The sequence below is a fragment of the Suncus etruscus genome, chromosome 16 (assembly GCF_024139225.1).
Source record: "Suncus etruscus isolate mSunEtr1 chromosome 16, mSunEtr1.pri.cur, whole genome shotgun sequence".
In the NCBI taxonomy this organism is placed as follows: Eukaryota; Metazoa; Chordata; class Mammalia; order Eulipotyphla; family Soricidae; genus Suncus; species Suncus etruscus.
The window spans coordinates 48,702,034-48,719,052 of NC_064863.1; the positions used below are offsets into that span (position 1 = coordinate 48,702,034).

The 17,019-nt window shown below is 33.8% G+C and overlaps 1 non-coding gene across 1 annotated transcript; it reads right to left on the minus strand.

Moving 5' to 3' along the window:
* Positions 1 to 11,125: 11,125 nt before the first annotated feature.
* On the minus strand, positions 11,126 to 11,232 carry LOC126033131 (U6 spliceosomal RNA). Its single transcript, XR_007504284.1, has one exon. It is a non-coding gene; the product is annotated as a U6 spliceosomal RNA (small nuclear RNA).
* Between the last annotated feature and the right edge of the window lie 5,787 nt (positions 11,233 to 17,019).

Here is a 17,019-nt window from a genome sequence, read left to right on the forward strand (position 1 = left end):
CTTCCTTCCTTCCTTCCTTCCTTCCTTCCTTCCTTCTTTCTTTCTTTCTTTCTTTCTTTCTTTCTTTCTTTCTTTCTTTCTTTCTTTCTTTCTTTCTTTCTTTCTTTCTTTCTTTCTTTCTTTCGTTTCTTCTCTTTTTTCACCTCCCATCCTTTCCCCTCCCTTCCTATCTTTCTCTTTTCCTCTCTACCTTCCCTCCCTTTCTCTTTCCCTCCCTCCCTTCCCTTTCTTCCCTCCTTCACTATCTCCCTCCCTGTGCTCCCTCTCTCCTTCCCTCCCCCTTTCTCATTCCCTTTCACCACTGTCTCCTTCCCTTCCTCCTTCCCTTCCTTCCCTCCCTTCCCTTCCTTCCCTCCTTCACTATCTCCCTCCCTGTGCTCCCTCTCTCCTTCCCTCCCCCTTTCTCACTCCCTTTCACCACTGTCTCCTTCCCTCCTTCCCTTCCTTCCCTCCTTTCCCTTCCTTCCCCTCCTTTTCCCTCCCTCCCTCCTTCCCTTTATTCCTTTTTTTCCCTTCCTCCCTTCCTCCCTTCCTTTCTCCTTCCTTCCCTCCCTCCCTCCCTCTATCCATCCCTTCCTCCCTTTCTATTCCCTCCCTCCCATCCTCCCATCCTTCCTCCCATCCTTCTTCCCATCCTTCCTTCTTTCCTTCCTTTGTCCCTTCCTTCCTTCCTTCCTTCCTTCCTTCCTTCCTTCCTTCCTTCCTTCCTTCCTTCCTTCCTTCCTTCTTTCCTTCCTTCCTTCCTTCCTTCCATCACACCTATTGCTATGAGCCTTCTCTATATGCTGTACTTAGGGGTCACTGCAGTACTCAATTGTTCATGCATTGCCAGGGTTGGGACCTAGACTTCCCACATGTTAAGCATGTTCTCCAGCCTACTAAGCTATCCTTTAAAAATCCATTATATTATAATTCACAGCATGCAAATCTTATGCATGTTCTCTATTAAATTTATATCTAACTTTTTCATTTTCTTTGGAACAATGGTCGTGACAGTGACAGTTTCTCAGAGAAATAAGGGACAGGAAGAGTGGTCTCCTGTCTTTATTTTTTGCCTACCAGTAGTCATGGAAATGTCTAGCTTTTGTTAGGCTGTTGTAAAGCCTGCTACCAGGATCTTCAGAGCATAGACTCTCATGTCCTGCCAGTCTGTGAAAGCAGCTTTCAAGATGTACTCGGTCAACTTATCCTGCACTAAGATGAGAGATGAGCCTTTCCTTTTAATTTATCAAGAGCTATGGACCCAGGCTGAAGAAGGAATTGCTCTTCTTCTACCTCAGCAGAAGTGACTCAGGTAAGTTACACACACACAAATTTCAGGAGGCAAAATGTTGATTAGAAAGCAAAGAGAGAATGAGAAGTGAGATATGTATTTGAGGGAGAACAGAGACTTGAAGAGAAAGCCTACTTACGTCAACTGAAAAAAAAATCAATGTGATTGCTGATCTGAAAGTTTTCTTTTATTTTTCTATTCATTGAAATAACAAAAATAATTCAGTCTTTTAATGTATGGGGTTGACATTTTTCATATTCTAATAAAAATATGCAATAGGCTCAGGTTTTGTGAGTTGTGTTCCCTATGGAAATTATTCAACTTTGGCCATTTAGTGTAAAAACTATAGATGTAAATAAATAAATGTATTCTAACATGATTTTCATTTACAAAAGTTATTCATACTAGACACTATTTGATTGAGAAGACAGAATTTGCCAAGGTCTACTTCATGCTAATGTTTTATCAGATTTTGGGAATATGATCAATGAGATATCACATTGTTAGCAAGTTGGGAGCATAGTTCAGACCTATTTTTGGAGCTCTACCATTTATCTGTTAGCAAAACTGAATAATTTTGTCATCTAATATATATAAACTAGGGTTTATGTTTTTGTAAGTAATCCAGTTAATTTTTTTTGTTTGTTTTTTTGGGGGGGCTATACCTGGTCACGCTCAGGACTCCTGGCTATGTGCTTAGAAATCGCTCCTGGCTTGGGGGACCATATGGGATGCCAGGGGAATCTAACCACAGTTCATCCTAGGCTAGTATATGCAAGGCAGAAGAATTTTTGCTTACACCACTGCTCCAGTCCCAAAATCCAGTTAAATTTAACACATCAACTAATACATCACTACTAAGGGCATGTACTTCTTGAGAATTTCCTTCCATACTTCTTGGATGAAAGGACTCAATTGTTCTAATTTAATAAGTTAGAAAATTTCTTATAGATTAATATTCTTAATTTGTCCAGAGATAGGAGTTTTGATTAACCATTGTTGACAAAGTCTTTCTCCAATAATAGTGCATAATTTGAACAACTCTCATGGTGAATAAATTCCTGTATATGACTACTCTTGTCAAGTCTATAAGTCAATTGCTCATATAATGTGCAGCATCTGTGATCTGGGGCTCAAATATCTAGAAGAAATAATAGCAAAATGTGTAAAATATATTAAGAGTTTATTACATAATAAGTAGTGTCAATCAAAAAGTATAACAAAGTTTCAAATTTAATATTAAATTATGTCAAAATTATAATTTGACTACGTCTATAAATCAATTTAATTCTATCAATCTTTCAATGTAGTTATATTGCTACCTATTTAATGATCTATCCATACTTTTCATTTTGTCTTCTGCTTTGTTTTATTTAATACAAAAGGTGCTTAGGAGCTTACACAAATCTGTAGAGTTACTAATTGATTCAGAGTTTCACCGCAAAGGATCTATATTTTTATTGTTTCTGATCACAGGTCAGAAAATACATAAAAGGTAAACATCAATAATAGTACAGCTTGCGAGCTAAAATGATCCAGTGGTATAAGCATTTGCTTGGCATATAACTGACTAGTATTTGATCCTCAGTCAAAGAGACTCCACATGGTCTCTTTGAGCCTTCTAGAAGTGGTCTTTGAGAGTAGAACCACAAAGAAATAAGCCTTGAGTATGCTAGATGTTACCCAAAAATAAAAACAAAAAAAAAATCCAATGTACTTGTAAGAAAAAATTAAACCTAGTATATTATATTAGGTATTCTATTAAAACATATAAATAAGTATTTGTTTTAGGGTTCACATCTAGTAGTGCTCAGGGCTCTCTTCTGGCTCAGGATACAAAATCACTCTTGGCAGGGCTCAAGGGATCTTGTGGCATGCCAATAATTGAATTTGGATGGGCTGTGTGCAAAGCAATCACCTTACCCTTTGTATTATGTCTCTGGCCCTTAAAATATTTTTAAAGAGGTATTTGATTACAATAATAAAGGAAACTAGATGAAGATTCTCCTATCATAATATCCTAACGTATATTTTGTTAAAAAAATCTCTAAAGAATTGGGTTGAGAAGAATTAATCACAGGATGTGATGTGAAAGAAAAGAAGGGGTTGAAGATATGCTCTCTATAAACCAGTTTCACAGTATTTGTACTTAATGTGATTTTAAAAAATCAAGGATGCTAGTTTTACAATGACTGTGGTTTAATTGGATTGTTTTAATAATGTGAATAGAGACTTCTAAATACACCATTGTGAGGCTTTTGAGAATCTAGGGAACTACCTGTGTATAAAGCTGGAAGTAATTAATCTATTCCACACCACTGTACACAAGAAAGCTATTAAACTACAGAAGCCTGTGAAATGTGGCACTCAAGGGAGAGGTTGAAAGAAAATCTAGCATTTTCACAGCAAAAGACAACACTATAAATGCATAAGGAAGCTTATGAATTGCACTCCAACTGCAGGAGGTATTTGATATAAGAACTGAGCTCTGTAAATGCAAGTACCAGATTTGTTTTCCTTACTGTTTTACTATCACTCTGCCCAGGTACATATTCCCTAAATAAGTATTGACAGTCAGACCCAGGGCCAGGTAACAACTAGGATGGAAATTATACAAGATTTGAAATAAACATCCATGAAATTTATGATTAAAAATAACAACATTCATGGGTATTATTATTCACTTCATATCTGGTATGTAAAACTTAAAGAAAAAGATAACACAGGGATTAAATATACAGGATTTTCAAGAATTTTCGGATAAGAACCTCTATTTAAAGTATTTGTCCCTTACAACTCAGACATCCCAACTGTTTTATGAAAGTTAGATAATTTTTCATCAGTATTTTATCACTTCTTACATATCTAAGGATCTTATTTACCATGGGGAACCAAAGAACACTAATTTTATTTATATGAATGTACAGTCACTGACTTACTGTTTTTATATATAGGTACTATTTTATCTCTAGCTTATCAAGTAAGGAACTATCAAACTGGTAATAGAGACTTTACATCATTATTTCCAGGCAGATTGGACCTAACTAGCACTTACTTCTTTAGAAAATATACATCTGAAAACTCAGTTGAACAAACCAATGAATCAGTTTTCAGTAATTCTTTATCATACTTAGATAAACTTGATTGTTTAGGAAAATAACCTCTAAAGCAGATATACCCTTAGCTACCTTTTATAAAATCAATTCAAGCAATCATTTCCTTAAACACCTTCAAATGCTAACATTTTAACACCCCAATGCAAAGAGTACTGGATAAACTAAGAAAGACAACTAACTGAAGTTGGGGATATGGACAAAAACCCTGGTAAATTCCCAAGTCCATCAAAATGCCTGAGCCTTATAGATGGAAACCTAAAATCAACATTTAATGTTTTAGCAACAGAAATCAAGAGGTCACTAGCTTGTGGAATTAAGCAATTTATGGATGAACAATTCAACCAATTCAAAGAATAACTCTTTTAGAAGGTGAGAGAATCCATACAAATGGGACTGAAGGAACTAAAAACCATTTAGTAAGACATAGTAGCAGAATTACACAGGTGGAGAATTGCATAGACAAATTGAAGACAAAATACAAGCCAGCAGGAATGAAGAAGTCAAAAACTAAAGGAGTGGTAAAACAATGAAAGAAAACCCAAGATATTTAATGAGCAAAGACAAAAGAAATAATCTTCAAGTTTTAAGAATACCAAAAGTGAAGGAAAAGGAAAGAACAAGTAGTGAGGGAGATAATAGTACGGAACTTTTTTACTCTCTGGAAAAGGCTTCTGTACAAATCTAAGAGACAAAAAGAGTATCAAACAGAGCTGGAGAGATAGCATGGAGGGTAAGGCATTTGCCTTTCATGCAGAAGGTCATCGGTTCGAATCCTGGTGTCCCATAAGGTTCCCCCAGCCTGCCAGGAGCGATTTCTGAGCATAGAGCCAGGAGGAGTAACCCCTGAGCGATGCTGGTTGTGACCCCCCTCCCCCAAAAAAGTATGAAACAAAATAGACTCTAATAGAACAACATCAATATATATGGTAATCTAAATGGCAATAAAAGAGGTAGATTTTATAAAACAGTCAGTAGAAGAAAAATGTAAAATATAAAGTATTAAGTATAAAGAATCAAACCAGTTCTTCCACTTGAAACAATCCAGGCAAGAAAAGAATGCAGTGACATATTCAAACAACTGAATTAAAGAAACTTACAACATAGAATTTATTTTCAATTTAAGCAAGTTTACTATTATATCATAATGGCTATGTTATCAGTTTGCTTTCTGGAAAGAAACCTGGATGCTCAACACACATTAGACAATATTTCATAGTTTAGACTCCTTTTTGCAGTGCTCATGATCATATTACTTATTATTTTAGAATTAAGAATTATGATTGTTTTAAGAATTTTCTATGCACAATCTAACCCAAGAGGCCTTTCTTCACCCTCACCAATAATGATTTGCCTAGGAATTGAACACTTTTCTATCAGATCTGCTGGCTTTATATTTTTTAAGCACTCTGACCCATCCCAACTTGGTCAATTTTTGAACTGCAACCTATGGATAGATCTTCATTGTCTATGTGTGTGTGCTGGCTACGTCTATGTCTCAGGTTCATCTGTATTGTACATATTGTCTGTCTGTTATATATAGTCTTATATATATACATATATATACACATATATATAACCCTTCCTTTCCCCTCACCCTGCTCACCACTTTATAAATTCTTTTCTATCATTTCTCTCTTTCACCCATGATTTGTTATTTCTTCCTAATTAGCCCATTTTACCCACAGTTATTCATTCCCCAGGAACCAGAAGTTTCTTCAACACCCTGCTGCTGTTAGCCAGCTTCCAAAGCGAAAGGACAGCATCCTAGCCAGCCTTGCCTCTGTCCTGGAAGAAGGTGCTGTTATAGCTGCTGCTAATGTACCCTTGGCAGCCCCCTTTCTCCCACCTTCCTTTGTAATGTACTGCTGCTTACTACCAGATTAGTCTTTCAGCTTCCGGACATTTCCTGCTTTGAGCCACTTTTAGACCCCACAAGATCACTTCACAGGCTGAAGCTTTGCTCCAGATTTTATCTCCCCCAAGACTATTTAAAAAAGATTTAAAAGAGATATGTATCTTGCCCTTGTATATTTCTTTAGTTGTATTTCCTTAATAGGTATACTTCTTATTGTATATTTCCATACAGAGAAGTAGTTTTCCTGATCCTAACTTTGGATTTATTTAGTAAGAAATTCTAGTAGATAAGTTTCTCTTCAGTTCTGAGTTCATGTTAGAACCAGGTTATAAGTATTTGTTAGCTTGTTATTTTTATCCCCATATTCCCCAGTAGTATCGTGTGGCATTGTTCCTTTTGCATAGGCACAGCAAAAATTGGAAAAAAATAAAAATAAAAAGGTGGGGAAAAGAAAAAGAAAAAAAATTTGGCCTAAAAACAGGGTATCCTACCCATGAAACAACCTTCATAAGACCAACTACAGGCTTCAGGTATGCTAATTTGTTTAACCCCAAAGTCTTTTTTTCATGGTTCCAGGAAAAGTTCTTCTCATTCATAGTTATTGCAATCAAGATTCAATAATTAGAGATCTTGGTTTTTTACACAGATGCTATGTCAAACACATGGTGTCATGAAGCATCTTCTGACTTCATCTCATTGTTAGATGGCTGAGCAGGGAAACCTGCTCTAAAAGCAAGTAGTTGTCTTTTCCAAGTCATCAGGGTATCATATAAACCTTCCCTGGAGCAAATTGGTGCCAGTGCAGCATTAGTGCCTTCTCTGGTAGAAGTTTGATTTCTGGTGCTGTTCTAGAAAACTGTGCCCATACCAAAGAAAGGATCTAAAATTCAGGGGTGAATGGACTATGTTCAAACAACTTAAGCCTAAGTAAAGTCATTATTACAAATGTTCAGGCTAAGAGGCCTACTGCAATAAAAAAATTAGGAATTCCTCTCCATATCAGCCCTTAAATGTTGCTTAGGGAATCTGAGGATCAACTCAATGATAGTCAACCTCATTATGTGGGACTGAAAATTTAATGCTCTAGCCTGTTAATGAAGATCTGCTCAGATTCAGTGCTACTGGTATTACAGGGCAGTACTCTGCAGGTCTTGTGTAGTTAAGATTCAAAAGCTAAACCTTGAGCGTGCCAGACATGTGCTTGAACATTTTATGCTACACCCCTTGCCCCTAACAGTTTTTTTATTCAGTGTTTTCTTGCCTATTCTTGTTTGTATCTCAAATAGAATTTATAGCCAGATTGTTTTCTAAGATGTAGATCAACAAAAACAAGCCTGATAATCTATTTATCCATTATTTCTTTTTTGTTTTCTTTTGTTTTTTCGGGCCACATCCATTTGATGCTCAGGGGTTACTCTGGCTAAGCGCTCAGAAATTGCCCCTGGCTTGGGGGTACCATATGGGATGCCTGGGGATCAAACCGCGTTCCTTCCTTGTCTAGTGCTTGCAAGGCAGACAGACACACCTTACCTCTAGTGCCACCTCACCAACCCCATATTTATCCATTGTTTCTAAATTAACACAGGAAAGGCAAATTGCTTTATGATGTTTAGTTTTCACATTTAAAATATTTTTGCCATTTCATTCAGTCTCCATATTTTTATTTTATTTTATTTTATTTTAGGAATTCTTAAAGGTTTTATAAAAATAAATTTTGTCCATTTATTGTAAAGTCTGTGTCAAAGTAGGTTCTTGTTATATATTAATTTTTTAAAACTTTATTGGTTGATTGGTTTCTGGGCTACACCTAGCAGCACTCAGAAGTTATTCCTGGCTCTGCACTCATAAATCACTCCTGGCAGGCTGGGGGACCATATGGGATGCCAGGAATCGAACCGGGTTCCTCCCAGTCAGCCACATGCAATATGCAAATGCCCCTCTGCTGTGTTATTTCTCCAGCTCCTATAGTTATTTTTTCTATTATTTTATAAAATAGAATTTTTTCTTTATAAAAATGTATTTGTGATATTTGTGTTGATTTTTATATTTTTGTTGTTGGTATTTTAGGACACACATGGTTGTGCTCATATCTAACTAGTGTTTCTGTGCTTAGGGTCACTCTTGGCTTTATGCATCCTGTGAGGTGCTGAAATTCAACCTGGGTAGGCTATTATGCAAGGCAAATGCCTTAACCCTTGTCCTTTTTCTTTGGCTGCAGCTCATTAAAAATAACTATATACATATATACAAATAAATATAGTTAAATTGTTATAGGGACATAAATATATAGTTTCTAAATTAAATTTGACATATTTTTTATACTTAGTTTGCTTGCTTTCTGTTCTCTAAACTTTAATTTAGCCAAAAGGGCTGGAAATGAAAGGCTTTCCATTTTCTGATTTTATGAATATATTTTGAATATATATATATTCAAGTATATGTAGAAATATTATGTTCCTTTTCCTGACTTTTTATTTAATGACTAAACTGCTATTCTTTCTTACCTCTTAAATTAACCTGTTTGTATTGCTATACATGCAGTTGCATTACAGTATGGGTTTGTCAGTAATTTCTATTTTTTAAACATAGGTAAGATGAAGAGATATATTTTCTAAAAATATTTTATTAGATTTATTATTTATATTTATTATATATGATTATATATAATATAGTGATATATTATATTATACTATATATTACATATTATATAACATAATATATATTATTATTTATATTAGAAATATTTTATTTTCTTAGTTTCAGAGTCTATGAGTTCCTTTTTTGGCTTGCTTTGGCATTTACTCTGTTTTAAATTCAAATACTAAAACCCTAATATCCAAAATTGGCTGCCATTGGCTTATTTTTCTATTATCCTATTTACCTGCATTCATTTCTTAAGTGATTACATCCAGTCTTCTGACTTTCCTTTGTATCTATGCACTGTTAACTGGTAAATTTATAGTCTATCTAAATCTGGAAGAATATGATGAGCATATTCCCCAGCATTTGCGTTTTCTTTACTGTATATTTACTAGTTATCCTATTCTGAATCTCTTAATTTCTCTACTTTAAAGTTTCTTCTCATCCTAATATCCCCCTTTCAATTAACTTATTTTTTAATAAAACACACAGCTAGGGAATCTTAACTTATTAAATATTATATAATTTATCATTCTTAAGAACTCTATAAGGCAGCACTTATTGTACCTATTTTATCAGTGATATTACCAGTGGATACGTTAATGGTCTTTAGGTATTTCACATTTGGTAGGTGAAGATCTACCTTTAACCCAGGCAGTTTGACTATAAATAAAAATAAAATTGGAGTATTCATTACCCTATTTAGTTTAAGCATATCAATTTACATAACAATTTCTCACTTATTATTAAATGCTAAGCTACTTCCCTACCTTTCACACCTTTCCTTTCTGTAGTGCTTCATTTAGAACACACATCAGAACACGTCTGTACTCTATTCAAAGCCCTCCATTTTCTTTCCTAGTTGTTCTTTATAGAGAGAAGATTCTTAAATGACTTAGAAGTTTTATGACCTAGTATTGCTATTTCTACCATTCATTTTACATCAGCCATATTGGAATCTTGACAGCGCCATAAAAAATAAAAAAACACTCTAAATTGGGCACTTTTATAAATGCCATCCTGTGTGTTCAACACACTTTGCCTATGTTTTCAGCTTTTGTCTCTATTTTATAATCAGAGATTATCTCTGAAAAGATATTCCTTAAACCTTTTTTAAATATCTTTCCAGTTATCATGCTTAATTGCTATATTGATTATTTTATCCATTAAATACTATATATATTGTTTTATTATTGCGTATTTTTAGTATTTAAATGGGTGTCATTTAAATTATTTATTTAATTAACCATTTAGTTAATTAGTTAATGAGCCATTTAATTCATTAATTTATGTTTGTTGTCAGGTTTTCAATTCTTGAAATGGCAATGAGTACAAATAGATTACTAATAATTACTAGTTGAGTGAATTAATAATATTCAAAGCTTTCTTAACTAATTGTTCAATAGTTCCATTTATGAAAATTTTCACAGAGCTAATGTTCCATGGAGTGGCATTTAGAAGACTGCATTAAATACAAATAATGCCTTTTTTAAAATTTAAAATTGATAAAACAATCAAAACAGCATGGTATTGGAATAAAGATAAAATTGATAAAAACAATTATAAATATCTTTTTGTACTGATAATTGACTAAGAAATGATGACATCAAATAAGCCATTTTTATCCTGACCCTCTTTAATTATTTTCTAACAGCAAGTGACATACTTTCTGCAAACTCAGTCAATTCCTGTATCTTGTATTGAATATAAAGCCTCATGTATTGGTCTCCTTTCTTTTTTCTCATTACTTCAAATACTTACCAGAGATGGTAAATTAATTTTAAATTGTAAGTCAACACAATTGAGTCACTTGAGACCAAGAAGAAAGGGTGGCGAGGTTATTTAGATGACTTAGCCACGGTAGAAGCAGAGAATATTTGAAGAATGATGATTGCCTAGGCCCAGAAGCATGAGTGACAGCCTAAGTGACATGCGTTTTCATCTTTAACTTAGAAGATAGATAAATTTCTTGAGAGGAAATAATTTGTTCCCTTTTTAATCTACTCACTATCTGACAGAACATTGCTAGAATTCTATAAGATACTCCATATGCATTGATTGTTTGCAGAACTTTGCTGCAATGATAAAGTCTTATTTATATCCTGAGAATAAATTTTGTTTGTTTCCTAGGCAACTTTTTTCTTTAAAAGAGTAAACATTTATTATTCTTTAATATTTGTTAAATAAATCTCTTCGTGACATCCAGATGTTTACAGTTTAGAAAGTGAATTCTTTTTTTTTTTTAATAAGAAATACTTCACAAATGTATGTGTCTTCCTTGTGCAGGGGCCATTCTAATCTTCTCTAGATCATTCCATTTTTAGTATATGTGCTGTTGAAGTGAGCACCAGAAAGTAGAATTCTACAAGTTTTTAAATGAGAGAAAAGCACTTCTTTCACCAATATATATTTTTGGGGACAAAATAAAAATTATTATTTATATGTTAGTGCATTAATAGATACTTAATAAGGATTCAAATTTTTATGCATGTAACACTGCTACAGTATTTAGCTCAGTATAAATCCTTTTGGATTTAATGAAAGTTTGCTTATTATATACTTAACTGATAAAATCAAAGTGCTGACAAGAATGAGGATAAGTAGAAATGATGATTTCACAGTGCTCGATATCCAAAAAAAGAACAGTTTCCAATGAGCAATCTCAGTTTCAAAGCAAAAAAATATAATATGTTAGAGAATACAGATGCACATTGCTAACTTATATTTTCAGTAGTAATTGTGGTATCTAAGGTAACATTTTGAAGTAACATTAGAAAAATATTATGTTTAAATAGTTTAACAAATAAACATGAATTATACACAAGTGTTATGTAGTTTTCTGAGATCTTAACCTAACTTTTGTTTTTGATGATTTTGATAAATTTAATTTAATCAAATGTTATGAACTTCTTAGGTTTCACATATATATCCTTTTAAGTGTAATTGTCTTAGCTCATAAAAGAAAACAAATTATGTAAAACTATAGGAGAATAGGAGAAAGGCTAAACAGCCATGTTATACCATATCTTTATTAGTTATCCCTTTTAGTTAAATATACTTCCAATTATTCATATCTGTCAGAAAGTTAGCAGGAATTTGATCTAAAAGTTGTCATCTCAAATACAAATCTTTAGGAGTACAGTAGCATTTGGCAGTCAAGGCTGTGGAAAGCAAGCCCAAGTCAGAGTTGCGAAAAGCATAAGGAATTTGACAGAGTTGGATTCAAATCTCAGCTGTTATTTATATTGTTGATCACATAACTTTTTCAAGCTTCAATTTTTTCTTTTTTGATTTTTGGGCCACAGCCAGTGGTGTTCAGAGGTTACTCCTCACTCTATGCTCAGAAATTGCTCCTGGCAGGCTCAAGGGGCCATTTGGGATACTAAGGATCCAACCCAGGTTGTCTGTGTGTAAGGCAAACACTACTTGCTGTCCTGTCTCTCAGGCCACAGCTTCAGTTTCTTAATTTATAAAATAGAGAGAAAGTTTGCTATATTATAAAATTTTAATTTTCTCAAGGAATGTTTTGCATTCAAAGGGAAAAAACTGTAGATAAAGATATGTCAATGGTATCCAAAGATCACCATATAATTTTCTTTGTTTTAATTTGAGGTAAACATTTTTACAAAAAAATATTCATACCTTTTACTCTCCTCTAGTATTGTGGCATGTAACAGTGAATATATATATTCACACACACAAAACATGCCAGGAATATTTAAATAGGCGTATCAGAATATCTTTATTAGCTTTCTAATTAATTCCCTCCACATATGTTACCAATGTTCTGTTTTACATATGCAAATAAGATAATATTACCTACTTGCTCAATGTTATTCACTAGTGGTTGCTTATTTATCTATGCTAAAGAATAAATTATATACTCACTGGAAAATATAATCCAATTTCTTACTTCTCCTCATTTTAATATAATATTCTAGCAACATTGTCTCTTGATAAATTCATTCTACTTCAAATATACTACTGCACCATGCTGTCTTTCCTGACATAATGGGAAGCATAAATTCTTCATTTACGCTCCCATTCATTAAAGTTAACTGTTTTCTGAAATCACTGGTATGAATCCAAATGTTTCTAAAATCTAGTCATGAAATGCTTTCATGTGCAACTTATGTGGATTTGACTATTTTTGATAAAGTAAGAATCATATTAGATGGTTTGGATCCAAATAGTAAATTAAGTACACTACCTAAGGTAGATACAGCATTGGATATAGATAGTGCACACAAATAATAAATTATCAAGAGATATGTCTTATCTTCATGTTCTATCACAATGTTTGGTAAATGTAGAGAGATAATATTTAGAGATCGGAAAAATGTAGCATAGAAAATTTTGGATTTTAAGCTGTATCAAATATTAGACATTTTTCTATTTTTTGTTTCTTCACTGGCAGGAATTAAAGAAGAGAATAAGATGAGAGAGCAGTAGAGATAGAAAGTGTATGGTGTGATGGGAGTGTGTGTGTTTGTTTTATACTTATAAATTAAAGGTGTTGGTATCCTAATGTTTATAATTTTAATAGGCTTACTCTTCTGATTTTACATTTAGGAATCACATCCCATTGGGCTTTGGGGAGACCATATGTGGTCAAACCAGAGCAAGTTAACGTTCCTGTCCTGCACTATTACTACAATCCCATATTTATATTTTTATGAAGAATATAAAGTAAATAATTTTTAGGAATATAGGTTCTTGATCTTTATTGATTATGTTTCTTTGGTTCATATATACATACATATAGATATGTGTGTGTCCCAAACATCATATGGAATAGGTTTTAACATCTTACATAATTATAAATGACCAAACAAGACTGAATATAATTTTGAATTCATTTTACATTTATCAGACTCTGGTTGTCTTCCAATTAATTATAGGTGAGGAAATACTATATTCTAGCTTATAATGGTAAAAATAGTTTATATTAAGTTACTAATCCGGATTTTAGTATGTGGATATCTTATGCAATGAGCAAATGTTTGATTGGTTCCTATATTACAAATGGAGATGTGTCTACAGCCAAGAGTTCCATCAATAAAGTCAATGCTGACTGAAACAACCAATAGTCACAGGTTGAGGGTCATTCTCCAGAGTTTAATATTATTAATAGCTCATGTTATAATCAAAACACACGATTTAATTCATACACAAGATAATAGCTGAGAAAACACAATCCAGTTTCATATTAGAAGAACTCTACTCTCCTACTTCATTGCAAACAAAAAAACTGTTGTAACTTTATCCAAATGTTCCATTTATCCAAAATTGAGCTGCCATGGTTTGATCCCAACACCACATATGATTTTTCCAAACCTCAACGTGAGTGATCCCTAAATGCAAAACCAGGGAGATAGCCTATAAAATTATTAAACATGAGGAAACCCACGCACCTTTAATTTATAAGCATACAAAAACACACACACAAAGCTCACTCACCACACACACATACACTTTCTATCCCTAGGGCTCACTCAACTTACTCTCTCTACTTTAATTCCTGCCAGTGAAGAACAAAAATTAGAAAAATGTTTATTATTTGATACAGTTTATAAAATTCAAGATTTTTCTATGCTACATTTTCCATCTCTAAAGATTATCTCTCTACAAGTACCAAATATTGTGATAAGACATGACTATGAAAGATGGGACTTATATCTTTAACTAATTTATTATTTGTGGGTGACTATCTATATTTAATGCTGTATTTACCTTAGTACTTAATTTTACCATTTTTGATAATTTGTATAATACCTTTAACAGGTATTATAAAAGGTATAACAGTACAGTGCAGTTTCAAGACCAAACTTGCCAACAGAAAAGTAACATAGCTCAATGTTCACATTGGCTTGCAGGGTAAGTACCTCTAGTGGGCAAGCTTGTTAGCCAGACAGCAATTCTAAAGCTGGTTACCAATTGGCAACATTCTTTTAAAAATTAAGAAATAAAGTATCATATGTGTAGTAATGGTCAAATTCTTGGACTATATCACTAGGTTGTTTGTTTTTTTCCCCATGTATAATGTAACTGACTCTTCTTTATTAAAATTTGTTTATGTATCAAGACATGATGTTATGTATGTATCTAAAGAATATGTAAAAATGTATTTTTATTAAGTTAGGGTTTTAGGGACTCTGGATTAATTTTTATGTCTAGAATGCCTTGAACTATTTGAGAAGGCAATTGCATGATGCAAGTTATATTGAGATGAGACTGAAGGGGGCTATCCTACATACAAAGGATTTGTATGATTTAAGTTTATCGCATAGGTGCCAAGGAAAGGAACAATGATATTGGCAGTTTTGGTTGATGGTGATTGCTGGCTTGGATTTTCTGAAATGCTTATTTTTCTTTTTAAATAATATCTTTATTTAATCATCATGATTACAAACATATTTGTGGTTGATTCAGTCATAAAAAGTATGGCTGTTGCAGTAAGACCCCTGGCCTTCTTTGTACCTGTTTTTTTTCCTAAATCCTTGCACAGTAAAACCCATCTGGCTGGAGTCCTTACTGTGTGACAACAGGAGGAAGGCATTTTCATTACATTTTGTGCCTAGAACAGGTAAGCGATGCTGAGTTGGCTATTATGGTTAGTGGCCTTGTGGATATGGGGGATGATACCTTCATGTCTCCAGGCCTTAATTTTCTTAATTCTACTGTCCTTTAAATATTTATTCAAGTCTGGTTGTTTAACAGCAGAATAACAGTTAATGTGCAAGGAAGGTTCGTTTATGCATTGCTGGGGTTGATGGAACATTTACCTTCAAATCATGTTGAAGAGGAACGCAAAATTGTTCTTGGTTTACTGAAAAATGTTACTTGCTCCCAGCATTTTTTAGACCCATCCCTCCTATAAAAAGCGACAAGGAAAAACCTCAGAAAAAAAAGCCCCCTACTGATCTAATATGCCTCTTCCTTTGCTGTCCAAAAATAAATCTCTCGGAAGGATGTTACTTAGGTAAATTTTATGGCCATCGCCAAACACCAAGGAGAGCAGTTTACCTGATGAAACCAGTTCTAAGCCAAAGTGAAACCAGAAAATAGTTATTATGACCAGTGACATCCCAGAAAGGACCTACTGATTGTTTGTAATATAAGATTGCACTTTTTCACCCCCAAAAGATGGGGGGGAAATGTCTGTGGTATCTTATAGAGCGAATGCCACTTGGAACTAAAGCCTGAATGCAGGGAGAAGAGCATATACTAATCACTTGATATCCGCAGATATACCACATAGTATGAGCAATCAGGTTAATGCACTTTCACTGTCACATATTGAGCTTTTCTTTAAGACTATTTGATTGCTGCTGTGACTTTTTTTAACGTTAACAGAAAGAGTATTTAAAAATGTTTTTAAATTTTCTAATATTAAAAAAAAAGTTAGGTAATGTGTTTAATCAGCTGTGCATATCTATGGCTTTTCAGGATGGTTGTTCCCAAATGCTGTATCCTGATAGCATCTTGCATTACACCATTTGCTTTAGAATATTTTTTTTCTTGTTTTCTTGTCTGAAAACTATGTGCATCTTATGGTCATATGTGTCATATAGAGCGAAAGATATGGTATGTATTCGTACTCTGAGTCTGAGGACACTGACTAAAAAAGGGTGAGGTCAGAACCTATCAGATTTGGGCCTCATGAACTGCCTCCTAATCAAAGGCTAAGAATTAATTTGTGCAGGGGCCAGAGATATAGCAGTGAGGTCTGTGGTTCAAATCTCGGTATCCCTTATGGTCTTCCGAGCCTGCCAGGAGCGATTTCTGAGCATAGAGCCAAGAGTAACCCCTGAGCGCTGCCAGGTATGACCCAAAAAACCAAAAAATTAAATAAAATAAAAAAGCTTGTGCAACTATGGACCCACTTTTCCTTATTGTATAGAGTATCTGTCAGGTTGGAGTAAGGTACTTTGGACTCCACAGAGTCTTTGCCCCTTACAAAATTTACAATGGAGAATCTTGTACTGCAACAAAGCCAATGCCAAATTACATAATTTAGACAGGTCTAGTTAATGAGAGAAGGGGATTTTGAAAAAAAAAAAACCTGTAAATCAGGCTACTCTACCCAATACTATTTTAGCTTATATGAGAGAACTAATGGTGGCTTTAAGGGA